The 15,268-nt window shown below is 40.1% G+C and overlaps 1 non-coding gene across 1 annotated transcript; it reads left to right on the forward strand.

The window, feature by feature from the left end:
* Window positions 1-7,998: 7,998 nt before the first annotated feature.
* On the forward strand, window positions 7,999-8,130 carry LOC120102067 (small nucleolar RNA SNORA17). The gene has a single exon (XR_005503098.1). It is a non-coding gene; the product is annotated as a small nucleolar RNA SNORA17 (small nucleolar RNA).
* The last annotated feature ends 7,138 nt before the right edge of the window (window positions 8,131-15,268 follow it).

Genomic DNA, 15,268 nt, shown 5'->3' on the forward strand with positions numbered 1-15,268 from the left:
TCCAGGTTTCCCGTCCATAAATCCCCTATCACATTTCCCCTCCCTCTTCTTCTACAAGGGTTTTCCCCCTCCCCAACCACCTTCCTTCCCATCCTGACATTCCGCTACACTGAGGGGGTACCAGCCTTGGCAGGACAAGGGCTTCCCCTCTGATTGGTGCCCAACAAGGTCACCCTCTGCTACATATGCAGCTGGAGCCATGGGTCTGTCCACGTGTAGTATTTGGGTAGTGGTTTAGTCGTGGGAACTCTGGTTGGTTGGTATTGTTCTTACGGAGTTGCAAGCCCCTTCAACTCCTTTAAACCTTTCTCTAACTCCTCCAATGGGAACCCCCTCTCAGTTCAATGTTTTGCTGCTAGCATTTGCCTCTGTATTTGTCATGCTCTGGCTGAGCCTCTCAGGAGACAGCTATATCAGGCTACAATCATCCAGTCAGCATACATTTTTTGACTTCATCAAGGTTTGGTGAATGTGTGTGTGTGTGTGTGTGTGTGTGTGTATATATATATATATATATATATATATATGTGTGTGTGTGTGTGTGTGTGTGTGTGTGTGTGTATACATGTAGGTATGTATATATATATACATATATATATATATATATTCCAAACAACTTTGTCTCCATATCTCCTCCTATGAATATTTTTTTCTCCCTCTTAAGAAGGACTGAACCATCTGTGCTTTGGTCATTCTTCTTCTTAAGCTTAATGTGGTATACCATGTGTATTTTTCTATGATTGGGTTACCTCACACATGATGACATTTTCTAGTTCCATCCATTTGCCTATGAATTTCATGAAGTCTTTTTTTTTGACAGCTGATTAGCACTGCATTTTGCAGATATACCGCACTTTCTGTATCCATTCCTCTGTTGCAGGGCATCTGGGTTCTTTCCAGATTATGGCTATCATAAATAGAACTGCTATGAATACAGTGGAGCATGTTTCCTTTTTATATGTTGGAGCATCATTTGAGTTTATGCCCAGGAGTGGTAAAGCTAAATCCTCAGGTAGTACTATATCCAATTTTCTAAGGAACCTCCAGAGTGGTTGTACCAGCTTTTAATCCCACCAACAATGGAGGAGTGTTCCTCTTTCTCGACATCCTCACCAGTATCTGTTGTCACCTGAGTTTTGGATCTTAGCCATTCTGACTGGTGTGAGGTGGAATCTCAGGATTGTTTTGATTTGCATTTCCCTGATGACTAAGGATTTGAACATTTATTAGATGCTTCAAGCCCATTCAATATTCCTCAGTTGAAATTTTTTTATTTAGCTCTGTACCCCATTTTTAATAGGGTTATTTGACTCTTTGGAGTCTAAGTTCTTGAGTTCTTTGGATATATTGGATATTAACCCGCTATCAGGTAAAGATCTTTTTCAATCTGTTGGTTGCTGTTTTGTCTTAATGACAGTGTCTTTTGTCTTACAGAAGCTTTGCAATTTTATAAGGTCCCATTTGTCGATTCTTGATCTTAGAGCATAAGCTACTGGTGTTCTGTTCAGGAAATTTTCCCCTGCGCTTATGTGTTTGAGGCACTTCCCTACTTTCTCTTCTATTAGTTTGAGTGTATCTGGTTTGATGTGGAGGTCTTTGATCATTTGGACTTAATCTTTGTACAGGGTGATAAGAGTGGATCGATCTGGGATTGGGGATTTAGCTCAGTGGTAGAGCGCTTGCCTAGCAAGCGCAAGGCCCTGGGTTCAGTCCCCAGCTCCAAAAAAAAAAAAGAAAAAAAAAAGATTGGATCATTCTGCATTTTTCTACATGCTGACCTCCAGTTGAACCAGCACCATTTGATGAAAATGCTATATTATTTTTCACTGTATGGTTTTAGCTCCTTTGTCTTAGGTGTGTGGGTTCATTTCTGGTTCGTCAGTTCTAGTCCACTGATCTATCTGTCAATACCATACAGTTTTTATCACTATTGCTCTGTAATACAGCTTGAGGTCAGGGATGGTAATTACCCCAGAAGTCCTTTTATTGTTGAGGATAGTTGTCCATATCCTGGGTTTTTTGTTATTTCAGATGAATTTGCAAATTGCTCCTTCTAACTCTATGAAGAACTTAGTTGGAATTGGGTGAGGATTGCATTGAATCTGTAGACCACTTTTTGCAAAATAACCATTTTTACTATATTAATCCTGCCGATCCATGCACATGAGAGATCATTCAATCTTCTGAGGTCTTCTTCAATTTCTTTCTTCAGAGATTTGAAGTTCTTGTCACAGATCTTTCACTTACTTGGTTAAAGTCACACTGAGGTATTATATATTATTTGGGACTATTGTGAATGGTGTCATTTCCCCAATTTCTTTCTCAGCATGTTTATCCTTTGAGTAAAGGAAGGCTACTGATTTGTTTGAGTTAATTTTATACCCAGCCACTTTGCTGAAGTTGTTTATCAGGCTTAATAATTCTCTGGTGGAACTTTTGGGGTCACTGAAGTATACTATCATCCACAAATAGTGATATTTTGACATCTTCATCTTCCTTTCCAATTTGTATCCCTCTGCCCCTCCTCCTTTGGTTGTCTGATTGCTCTGGCTAGGACTTCAAGTATTATATTATTGAATAAGTAGGGAGAGAGTAGGCAGCCTTGTCTAGTCCCTGATTTTAGTGGGATTGCTTCAAGCTTCTATCCATTTAGTATAATGTTAGTTACTGGTTTGCTGTATAATGCTTTTACTATGTTTAGGTATGGCCCTTGAATTCCTGATCTTTCCAGAACTATTATCATGAAGGGATGTTGAATTTTGTCAAATGCTTTCTCAGCATCTAATGAAATGATCATTTCTTTGTGTTTGTTTATATAGTGGATTACATTGATGGATTTCCATACATTGAACCATTCCTGTATCCCTGAGATGAGGCCTACTTGATTATGATGGATGAGCGTTTTGATGTGTTCTTGTATTCAGTTTGATCTGATAGGATGCATGAGATTATTTCAGTCTTCTAGTGTCTGTTGAGGCCTGTTTTGTGACTTATTATATGGTCAGTTTTGGAGAAGATACCATGAGGTGCTGAGCAGAAGGTATATTCTTTTGTTTTATGAAATGTTCCATAAGTACTTGTTAAGTCCATTTGGTTCATAACTTCTCTTAGTCTCTCCATGTCTCTGTTTAGTTTCTGTTTCCATGATCTGTCCATTGCTGAGAGTGGGGTATTGAAGTCTCCCAATGTTATTGTGTGAAGTTCAATTTGTGCTTTGAGCTTTAGTAAGGTTTCTTTTACAAATGTGAGTGCCTTTTCATTTGGAGCATAGATGTTCAGAATTGAGAGTTATCCTGGTGGACTTTTCCTTTGATGAGTATGAAGTGTCCTTTCTTATCTTTTTGATAACTCTTGGTTGAAAGTCAATTTTATTTGATATTGGGATGGCTACTCCAGCTTGTTTCTTGGGACTGTTTGCTTGGAAAATTGTTTTCCAGCCTTCTACTCTGAGGCAGTGTCTGTCTTTGTCTCTGAGGTGTGTTTCCTTTATGTAGCAAAATACTGGGTCCTCTTTACATATCCAGTATGTTAGTCTATGTCTTTTATTGGGGAATTGAGTCCACTGATATTAAGAAATATTAAGGAATAATGACTGTCGTTTGCTATTATTTTTGCTGTTAGAGGTAGAATTGTTTGTGGGTCTCTCTTCTTTGGGGTTTGTTGCAAGAAGATTACTTTCTTGCTTTTTCTAGAGTGTAGTTTCCCTCCTTGTGTAGGAGTTTTCCATCTAATATCCTTTGTAAGGATGGATTTGCAGAAAGATATTGTGTAAATTCGGTTTTGTCATGGAATATCTTGATTTCTTCATCTATGTCAATTGAGTGTTTTGCTGGATATAGTAACCTGGGATGGCATTTGTGTTCTCTTTGGATCTGTATGACATCTACCCAGGACCTTCTGGCTTTCATAGTTTCTAGTGAGAAGTCTGGTATAATTCTGATAGGTCTACCTTTATAGGTTACTTGACCTTTTTCCCTTACTACTTCTAATATTCTTTCTTCATTTTGTGTGTTTGGTGTTTTTGACTATTATGTGATGGGAGGCATGTCTTTTCTCCAATCTATTTGGAGTTCTATAGGCTTATTGTATGATTATGCACATCTCTTGGTTTAGGTTAGGGAAGTTTTTTTTTTCTATAATTTTGTTGAAGACATTTACCGGCCCTTTAATTTGGGAGTCTTTACTCTCTTCTATACCTATTATCCTTAGGTTTGACCTTCTCGTTTTGTCCTGGATTTCCTGGATATTTTTGGGTTAGGAGCCTTTTGCATTTTACATTTTCTTTGTCAGTTGTGTCAGTATTTTCTGTGGTATCTTCTGCCCCTGAGATTCTCTCTTCTATCTTTTGTATTCTGTTGGTGATGTTTGCATCTATAACTCCTGATCTTTTTCCAAGGTTTTCTGTGTCCAGGGTTGTCTCCCTTTCTGATTTCTTTATTGTTTCTGTTTCCATTTTTAAATCTTGGATGGTTTTGTTCAGTTCCTTCACCTCTTTGGTTGTGTCTTTCCTGTAATTCTTTAAGGAATTTTTGTGTTTCCTCATTAAGGACTTCTACTTGTTTACCTGTGTTGTCCTGTATTTCTTTAAAGGAATTAGTTATGTCCTTCTTAAAGTCCTCTATCATATCATATCTCATCATGAGATATGACTTTAAATCCAAATCTTGCTTTTCAGGTGTGTTTGGATATCTAGTGTTTGCTTTGGTGGGAAAACTGGGCTCTGATGATGCCAAGTAGTCTTGGTTTCTGTTGCTTAGGTTCCTGTGCTTGCCTCTCACCATCAGGATATCCCTTGCTGTCTCTGACTGTGGTTTGACCCTCCTGTAAGCCGGTGTGTCAACACTCCTGTAGACCTGTTTTCTTACAGCTGGATCTGGGTACAGAGAGCTGTAGGACCAGTACAGCTCAGGGTGCAGGCAGAAATCGGAAGGGTCCTTTCTCAAACTGCTTCTGGGTTTGTGTATCCTGAGGCCTTCAGGTGGGTCCCTCTGGTCATAAGAGTTGGTCTTTCCTCTGCCCTCAGATGTATCTGTGATCCTAGTGACTGACTTTCAGCTCTGGGTGCAGGCAGAAACTGAAAGTATCCTGCCCCTGACTGCTCCTAGTTTCCTGTACCCAAAGGACACTAGTCTGGTTCCTCTTGGGTCAGGAATATGAGCAGAAGTAGAGTTCTCCCCTGAGCTCTCAAGAATGTCTGCACTTCTGAGAGTCCAGCTCTCTCACCCACAGAATTTGGATGCAGAGAACTGTGGAACCAGTTTAGTTCCAGGCACAAGCAGAAACTCAAAGTGTTCTGCCCAAGACTGCACCTGGGTTTGTGTGACGTGAGGCCTACAGGTGGGTTGCTCAGAGCAGAAGTGTTGGTCTTACCTCTTCTCTTAGGTGCATCAGTGCTCTCATCTTTAATCTTATAATTGCCATTCATCTCCGAACTATTTTTCCAATGAAATATTTTGTTCTTGTCAGTTTTCTTTTACTTTTTAAATTGTGGGATTTTTCTAATTATTAATATTTCTAAAATATTTAAGCAAAGAGGACTCTATTTTGTATATTGTTTTTTTATTTAAGTCCTATTTTAGAACAATAATACTCACTAGGAATTTACTGAATAATAAGAGTAGTGTACTGTTTCTGTGTTAGTGGTAACCGCTAGCCCACTGTCTACAATGCCTTTGAGAAGTAGATTACAGCCAGGTCACTTTATGAATCCTGTGGATCTTTATAGTGATGGTGTGTGGTCAGCATTGACAAAGGGTAACTTATTTCCAAGGAACTCACTGTCCATCTTCCCTTTTGAAGTTAAGTCCTGGTTCTGCCTCCCAGCCTCATGCTTCCAGAAATGAGACTCAAACTCAAATTACATTTACAAATACTTTAGCCATAAAGCTAGGCTCCACTCTGAGTAGATCACAACTAAAGATATCCATTTATTTTAATCTATATTGTGCCACATGGCTGGTTACCTGAGCTCAGGTACTATGTGTCAATGCAACTCGATAAAGCACATTTTAAACAATCTTTGGGAGATATCAGATCCCCCTTCTGATTATGAGCATTTTCTTCAAAGTACTGTTAGGCTTTTTATAATGGCTTGATCTGTAGGACTGTAAGCTATAACCAGAATAGGCTTCCTGCCATAAAACCATAGAATTGTTGTATTTTAATAGACTTATATGTCTAAACATCATCAGCTTTGATCTGTAAAGCCACTTCCAACACAGCCATTAGCTGTAATAAATGTGCGATCTCATCTCACAACTCAAGGTAGAAATCCACGGAAACTCCAAACATGTATCAACTGCATGATGTGTCAACACTATTCTCCAAACACTATAAAATGAATCCTTTGTTTGTCTTTGCTTTACGTTAGCATCAATAAGCAGAATCTGGATCCTTAATTCAATATATTGCATCTCTGTGGGCTGACCTTCTAATTTCTCAAGCCCCTATGGAACCTTCCCATCTGAAATTATGCTGGGGTCTTTTGTTTTGCTTTGTTTTGTTTTGTTTTTTGATGCTATTGTAAGTTCCAGATTGGACTCCTTTGAGAAGTTCCTATTCTGACTAAAAGATTATTTCAACCTCTGTGTTATGGTCTCTAATCTCTTATCTAATTTCTCAGTGTCTTCTTCCACCATGTCTGTCTTATTCTGATCTCTCCCAAAGAGGAAATACAAAACTGTAATCATTGTAAAAATAACCATTTTTATGCTGATAAACGAAGCGAGATCATAAAGAATCCAGATGCAGTATGTCATTGTGTTTTCCTGCAACCTAAACACACACACACACACATACACACACACACACACACACACACACACACACACTGTTTTTCTTTTTAATTTCAAAATTTCTCCCTAAGGATTTTATTTTCTTATATTTTACTTCAATATTTCTCTCTATGATATTTCTTATATTTAGTCTCCCTTGTCTTTTATTATTCTTTAAATTCAATACTTTATTAGACTCTTGGGACCTTTCAGTTTGTACTTTGTGCTGTGTTAGCCACAACCCAGCTGTTCAGCTAGCTCAGAGCTCCTTGTTTGACCTTTTACCAGTCCTGGCTAGACTTCTCCAACTTGTCCTGCTTCTGTGCAACTTTATGCCTTCATCCTCAGACATCAGTAATCTCTGGCCCATGTATTCTGCCATGCTTGTCTCTCGCCAACAGAGGGCTGTAGATTCAGTAGACCCAAACTAAGCTGCCGTTTTTCTCCATAGGCCTCAGTATAAGCAATTCTTTCCACCAAGAAGAGTGCTGGCTTTCCAAAACAGCATGCATCTCTTGGGAGAAACACAGCCTCTGTTTCTATCACCCACTGAGCAAGTTGGTCTTCATAAGCAATAACTTGAAAGCTATGTTTTTGGGGAATGTTTTGGGTTATATCTCTACCTGGTAACTTATCGCAGATAGTTCAGTTTTATGCCTCATGTAAGGTGAGCCAAAATGAAATACAACCAATTAAAGCATGTCCTTAGCTAGCTTAAAGCTAAAGGAGACTCAGACTATGGTTATTTTATTTAGCTTTGACTGGTGAGTAGCCCCTAAGCATTAAAATGCTAGCTGTTCATCTCATTTCCTTTACATGAAAATGTACGTTTGAAAAAGTATATGTAAGCAAGTAGAAAGAGAACCCATCAGTAAAATGGATAAATAGCAGCAATCAATATATTAAAATATTGCTTCCAGTCTCAACGACAGTCTCCTCTCTTTAGTCTTTTCCATTTATAAAACTAAAAAAAGATCATTTTCTCTGAGTTCCATTTGCAATAGACCAAAATGCAATGTTTTTTGTCATAGAAAGTAATATCTACTGTCAGCCTTTTCTCTATGACACCAATTCTACAGCATTTTTGTTTTGATCCCGTGACTCTCTACAGATCTGAAAGGAAATTATTTTCTAGATACTGAAGGTTAACAAAGTTAAATGAAAATGAGTAACAGAATACTTGAAAATTAATAACATCACTTCTTTATTAAAAAAATAATGGTGGGCTGCCCCAAGCCATTGCCAGTATGGCTGCTGTGTCATACTGCATCAGTAGGAGGCAGAGAGAAGAAACGGTATGTCTACTATACTCAGTGTTCTGAACTGTGAACATCTGAATGGTGAGTAGGCTAATCTTCCCTGAAAAAAAGCTAGCCCGAGGCAACGACCAGCAAGCCAGAGACTAGAAGAAACATACCTGGGACCATTGGCCATGGGTAGGAAAGACCCTAAGACAGACAACAATTGCAAAGGGCCACTCAGTTGACCTGGGACAGGAGCAAGCCTGAGATGACCACCAGACTGGCACTATGGGGTCCAGAAAGGGAGCTAGGCTGAGAAAATCCCCAGTCCAGTTACATGCAGGTCTTGGGGGCAGATTGTGCCAAGATGAGCCCTGCCCAGTGCCATAATGCATAAGAGGGTCATAGCACTCCCTGACACCATTCCTGAGATGACCCAGACACTTAGAAACCTTGACCACCACTAAGAGAATCAAGTAAATGGTGTAGAAATGGAAGAGAAAGAGAAACAGAAGGATGTGACCACAATGAAGAAAGACAGAATTGAAAACTCAAGAATAGTGAAAAATAGCCTGTGAGTAGCCAGTGATGTCACCTGAGACCATGACATGTTCATGGCCCTGCAACAACAGTGGTGTGTTACCACCCCAAAACAGCCATATGCTGTTCTGGGCTGCCACCAGGGACATGCTGATGTCTGAGGGCTGTGCAGAACAAGTTCCACCCCTCATAGGGGCATCATGGGAGACCTGGTTCCTGAAGCCTGAGAGCAGGAGAATTGACCCAGTCCCTAGACAGCTACAGTACAGAGGAGAAGGCCAGCACATTTCAGGAATTGCATGTGATCCAGCCCCAAGGGTATGACCAGGGGAGAGCTAGCCTTACCACTTGTCTCCAGTGAGATGGTGCATTGAAGGGAGAGACTTGCCATTTGCTCCCCACCCTCTCAGGCAGGCGGGAGACCTGGCTCTAGGGTCATGAGAGGAGGACAACTGATCTCGCCCCTCACCAGTTGCAGCACTTGTGGGGATGTGGGCCAGCCTGCCATGAGGGTGTGATCATGGCAGTGCTGGCCCAGCAACTTGTCTGCAGTGCAGAGGCATGGGGAGGTAGTGAAGCCCTTCGCAGTCCTTGACCCTTGCCACTTATGGCAGGCAGAAGAACTGGCTCTACACCTTACCTGGGCAGCATGGTAGAGCTTGCCAAGGATGTGAGGGTTGCAGATGAGTTTGTCCAAGGGCATGAGCACAAGAGAGTTGGCCCAGTCTCTTGTCTGTTTTGAGGTGGCACGCAATAGGGAGAGATGCTGTCCCCCAGGTCACAAAATTGCACTGGCTAGCTCCCTTACCAGTGCAGCATTCAAGAGAGAGGCCCCTGTACCTGAACTGAGCAGTAAGGCAGAGCTGGCCCTGTTTGTGGGGATTGCTGGTGAGCCCAACCTTAGGGCATGAAAGCTGGGCCAGTTCAGATATTTCTCAGGCTCAGTTTCAGAGCTGTGGATTGGACCACCCTAATATCCACCCCACTGATGACTAGCTGGAGTGCATTAAGGGGCTGACCCTACAGATCCACAACTACAGGATCTCCATAACACAGGCCAAAGTGAGGATATCTGAGAGGAGTCCCAGTAAGGTTCCAATACTGATAGAGTAGTAGAAGCCAGGGTCCTAATACCAAACCAAAGAGCCATTGCAATGAACATTTGCAATGAAAAGACTGAGAGCAAAATGGTACACTGTGGGACATACTGTCACACAACTCTGACAGTGAGGTTTTTGTTTTTTCCCCTGTTGGGAGGGGCTGTTAAAAGGTGGAGGGCAAATACACCCAGGAGGAGTAGAAGGCAGGAAATAATCAAACTCAGAGCTGAAATCAACCAAGTAGAAACAAAAAGGACCATAGAAAGAATCAATAGAACCAAAAGTTGGTTCTTTGAGAAAATCAACAAGATAGATAAACCCTTAGCCAGACTAACGAGAGGACACAGAGAGTGCGTCCAAATTAACAAAATCAGAAATGAAAAGGGAGACATAACTACAGATTCAGAGGAAATTCAAAAAATCATCAGATCTTACTATAAAAACCTATATTCAACAAAACTTGAAAATCTTCAGGAAATGGACAATTTCCTAGACAGATACCAGGTATCGAAGTTAAATCAGGAACAGATAAACCAGTTAAACAACCCCATAACTCCTAAGGAAATAGAAGCAGTCATTAAAGGTCTCCCAACCAAAAAGAGCCCAGATCCACACGGGTTTAGTGCAGAATTCTATCAAACCTTCATAGAAGACCTCATACCAATATTATCCAAACTATTCCACAAAATTGAAACAGATGGAGCACTACCGAATTCCTTCTACGAAGCCACAATTACTCTTATACCTAAACCACACAAAGACACAACAAAGAAAGAGAACTTCAGACCAATTTCCCTTATGAATATCGACACAAAAATACTCAATAAAATTCTGGCAAACCGAATTCAAGAGCACATCAAAACAATCATCCACCATGATCAAGTAGGCTTCATCCCAGGCATGCAGGGATGGTTTAATATACGGAAAACCATCAACGTGATCCATTATATAAACAAACTGAAAGAACAGAACCACATGATCATTTCATTAGATGCTGAGAAAGCATTTGACAAAATTCAACACCCCTTCATGATAAAAGTCCTGGAAAGAATAGGAATTCAAGGCCCATACCTAAACATAGTAAAAGCCATATACAGCAAACCAGTTGCTAACATTAAACTAAATGGAGAGAAACTTGAAGCAATCCCACTAAAATCCGGGACTAGACAAGGCTGCCCACTCTCTCCCTACTTATTCAATATAGTTCTTGAAGTTCTAGCCAGAGCAATCAGACAACAAAAGGAGATCAAGGGGATAAAGATCGGAAAAGAAGAGGTCAAAATATCACTATTTGCAGATGACATGATAGTATATTTAAGTGATCCCAAAAGTTCCACCAGAGAACTACTAAAGCTGATAAACAACTTCAGCAAAGTGGCTGGGTATAAAATTAACTCAAATAAATCAGTTGCCTTCCTCTATACAAAAGAGAAACAAGCCGAGAAAGAAATTAGGGAAACGACACCCTTCATAATAGACCCAAATAATATAAAGTACCTCGGTATGACTTTAACCAAGCAAGTAAAAGATCTGTACAATAAGAACTTCAAGACACTGAGGAAAGAAATTGAAGAAGTCCTCAGAAGATGGAAAGATCTCCCATGCTCATGGATTGGCAGGATTAATATAGTAAAAATGGCCATTTTACCATAAGCAATCTACAGATTCAATGCAATCCCCATCAAAATACCAATCCAATTCTTCAAAGAGTTAGACAGAACAATTTGCAAATTCATCTGGAATAACAAAAAACCCAGGATAGCTAAAGCTATCCTCAACAATAAAAGGACATCAGGGGGAATCACTATCCCTGAACTCAAGCAGTATTACAGAGCAATAGTGATAAAAACTGCATGGTATTGGTACAGAGACAGACAGATAGACCAATGGAATAGAATTGAAGACCCAGAAATGAACGCACACACCTATGGTCACTTGATTTTTGACAAAGGAGCCAAAACCATCCAATGGAAAAGAGATAGCATTTTCAGCAAATGGTGCTGGTTCAACTGGAGGGCAACATGTAGAAGAATGCAGATCGATCCATCCTTATCACCCTGTACAAAGCTTAAGTCCAAGTGGATCAAGGACCTCCACATCAAACCAGACACACTCAAACTAATAGAAGAAAAACTAGGGAAGCATCTGGAACACATGGGCACTGGAAAAAATTTCCTGAACAAAACACCAATGGCTTACGCTCTAAGATCAAGAATCGACAAATGGGATCTCATAAAACTGCAAAGCTTCTGTAAGGCAAAGGACACTGTGGTTAGGACAAAACGACAACCAACAGATTGGGAAAAGATCTTTACCAATCCTACAACAGATAGAGGCCTTATATCCAAAATATACAAAGAACTCAAGAAGTTAGACCGCAGGGAAACTAATAACCCTATTAAAAAATGGGGTTCAGAGCTAAACAAAGAATTCACAGCTGAGGAATGCCGAATGGCTGAGAAACACCTAAAGAAATGTTCAACATTTTTAGTCATAAGGGAAATGCAAATCAAAACAACCCTGAGATTTCACCTCACACCAGTGACAATGGCTAAGATCAAAAACTCAGGTGACAGCAGATGCTGGCAAGGATGTGGAGAAAGAGGAACACTCCTCCATTGTTGGTGGGATTGCAGACTGGTACAACCATTCTGGAAATCAGTCTGGAGGTTCCTCAGAAAATTGGACATGGAACTGCCTGAGGATCCAGCTATACCTCTCTTGGGCATATACCCAAAAGATGCCTCAACATACAAAAGAGACACGTGTTCCACTATGTTCATCGCAGCCTTATTTATAATAGCCAGAAGCTGGAAAGAACCCAGATGCCCTTCAACAGAGGATGGATACAGAAAATGTGGTACATCTACACAATGGAATATTACTCAGCTATCAAAAACAACGAGTTTATGAAATTCGTAGGCAAATGGTTGGAACTGGAAAATATCATCCTGAGTGAGCTAACCCAATCACAGAAAGACATACATGGTATGCACTCATTGATAAGTGGCTATTAGCCCAAATGCTTGAATTACCCTAGATCCCTAGAACAAACGAAACTCAAGACGGATGATCAAAATGTGAATGCTTCACTCCTTCTTTAAATGAGGAAAAAGAATACCCTTGGCAGGGAAGGGAGAGGCAAAGATTAAAACAGAGACTGAAGGAACACCCATTCAGAGCCTGCCCCACATATGACCCATACATATACAGCCACCCAATTAGAGAAGATGGACGAAGCAAAGAAGTGCAGGCCTACAGGAACCGGATGTAGATCGCTCCTGAGAGACACAGCCAGAATACAGCAAATACAGAGGCGAATGCCAGCAGCAAACCACTGAACTGAGAATAGGCCCCCGTTGAAGGAATCAGAGAAAGAACTGGAAGAGCTTGAAGGGGCTCGAGACCCCAAAAGTACAACAATGTCAAGCAACCAGAGCTTCCAGGGACTAAGCCACTACCTAAAGACTATACATGGACTGACCCTGGACTCTGACCCCATAGGTAGCAATGAATATCCTAGTAAGAGCACCAGTGGAAGGGGAAGCCCTGGGTCCTGCTAAGACTGAACCCCCAGTGAACTAGACTATGGGGGGAGGGCGGCAATGAGGGGAGGGTTGGGAGGGGAACACCCATAAGGAAAGGGAGGGGGGAGGGGGATGTTTGCCCGGAAACCGGGAAAGGGAATAACTCTTGAAATGTATATAAGAAATACTCAAGTTAATAAAAAAAAAAAAAAGGTGGAGGGCAGGTACAAGAGGAGGGATAGATGAGTGAGATTGGAACGCACGGTGTGAAATTCTCAAAGAACAAATAAAAAGATTTAAAAAAACTAAGAGTGGGAATGGGGTTGTCTCTGACTTTTTTGTCTGTTCTTGGGACCCTCATCCTCCTGCTGGGTTGCCTTATCCAGTCTTGATATGAGGGTTTGTTCCTAGTCTTCTTGTAACTAGTTTTGCCCTGTTTGGTTAATATTCTTAGAAGGTCTTATCTTTTCTGAAGAGAAAAGGAGGAGTGGATCTGGAGGAAAGAGGATGTAGGGAGAGGAACTTTGAGGAATGGAGGAAGGAGAAACTGCGGTATGGGTGATAACCAAAATTGAATGAACAAATGAATGAATGAATGAATGAATGAATGAATGAATGAATGAATGCTTCTGCTGGAAACATGTATAAACAACTCAGACACTGAGTCATAAGGCAGCTCCAGGGAAGATCACTGGCAGCATGTATTGAGCTCTGACTGATTCCCTCCCCTTAAAGCTAGTTAGAGCACAGATTTAGGGACATCATCTCTGCATACAGTTGACCCAAGACCCACATACTGACCTCAGGATATCTTCCTCATCCATTATCTTTAAGTGCAGATCCCAGGCAATTTTCTGCTTTCTTTTAAAATCCACATCAGAGATATTTTAATTAAAAAATATAGACAGTGTATCATAAAGAATAAAGATTGTTTTTCTTGTTAGTAATCACTTTCGATTGTTTTGCTGGCAAATCGTATTTATTTCTGTCCTTTCTTTTTTCCCTTGTTGGTGGTCCTGAAGATGGAACCCAGGGCCCCAGGCATGCAAGGCAAGCGCTCTAACAACTGTACCCAGCCATCTTCATGCTTTCTTGAAGTCAATTCACCTGTAGTTTTCACTAACTTCCCTGCATTCTTTCTAGTCACTATCACACATACTTGGTGAGTGAATACAAATTTCAGAATGAAGTCATGAACCCAGTCAGAAGAGACAGCTAAGAATTGACTATTCCAAGGAATAGGTAATGCAAGGACTATTCATAAAGTACTCACATGGGAACCACAAGTCAGTGCTTCGGAATGCTGGAAAGAGTCCACTAGTTAATAATCAAGACCCAGGAACCCAGGCTAAGCATGTGCAAGGTCATACTTAATTTTAAAATATGATGCCATCCCAGCAGGATAACACCAAATATAAATATCTTTTGAAACTATTCATGCTTGAAGTTGGAAAGAGCTAAGTACATTTTCAATATTCTGATAGAAGAATGTAAAAAAACATGCACATGCAGTCTGTAGAATGATTTGAGCATGTTACCATTCATCTACCCACTTACCATTCATTAATAAAAAATTAGCTATAAGTATTGGATACTATGTTTCAATATTAGAAACTAAAAATTAATAAAAATAAACTCTCCCTTATGTAACTAATATTTTAACAGGACTGCACAGACAATGGATAATATCATTAAGAATTAAAGAAATTATATATTGAAATAATACAAATAAAAGGAAAGGAAACTAGTGGAGTTTTGTCATTAAAATTAGGATGTTAAGATCAACAATAGTGGAGAATGGTATTTCAGTAAGGGCTTAAATAAAATATTTTGGTTTTGTACATTTAAAAATATGAATATGCAAATTCATATGTTGTAAAAGATAGATTGGAAGAAAAGTCTGAATGAACAATTCTCTAGAACTGGATTGAGTTTATTGTTGGGTTTCTATGTAGTCACTTGAGCTTATAGCAAACATACAAGTGTAAGGTCCTTGTATCAACTGTTTCTAACAGAAAGTGTGTGAAACTCTTCCTTCCTTGGTTTTCTACTCTGCATCATGTTTTATGGGATATTGTGCAATCCAA

The sequence above is a fragment of the Rattus norvegicus genome, chromosome 3 (genome assembly GCF_036323735.1).
Source record: "Rattus norvegicus strain BN/NHsdMcwi chromosome 3, GRCr8, whole genome shotgun sequence".
Lineage (NCBI taxonomy): Eukaryota > Metazoa > Chordata > Mammalia > Rodentia > Muridae > Rattus > Rattus norvegicus.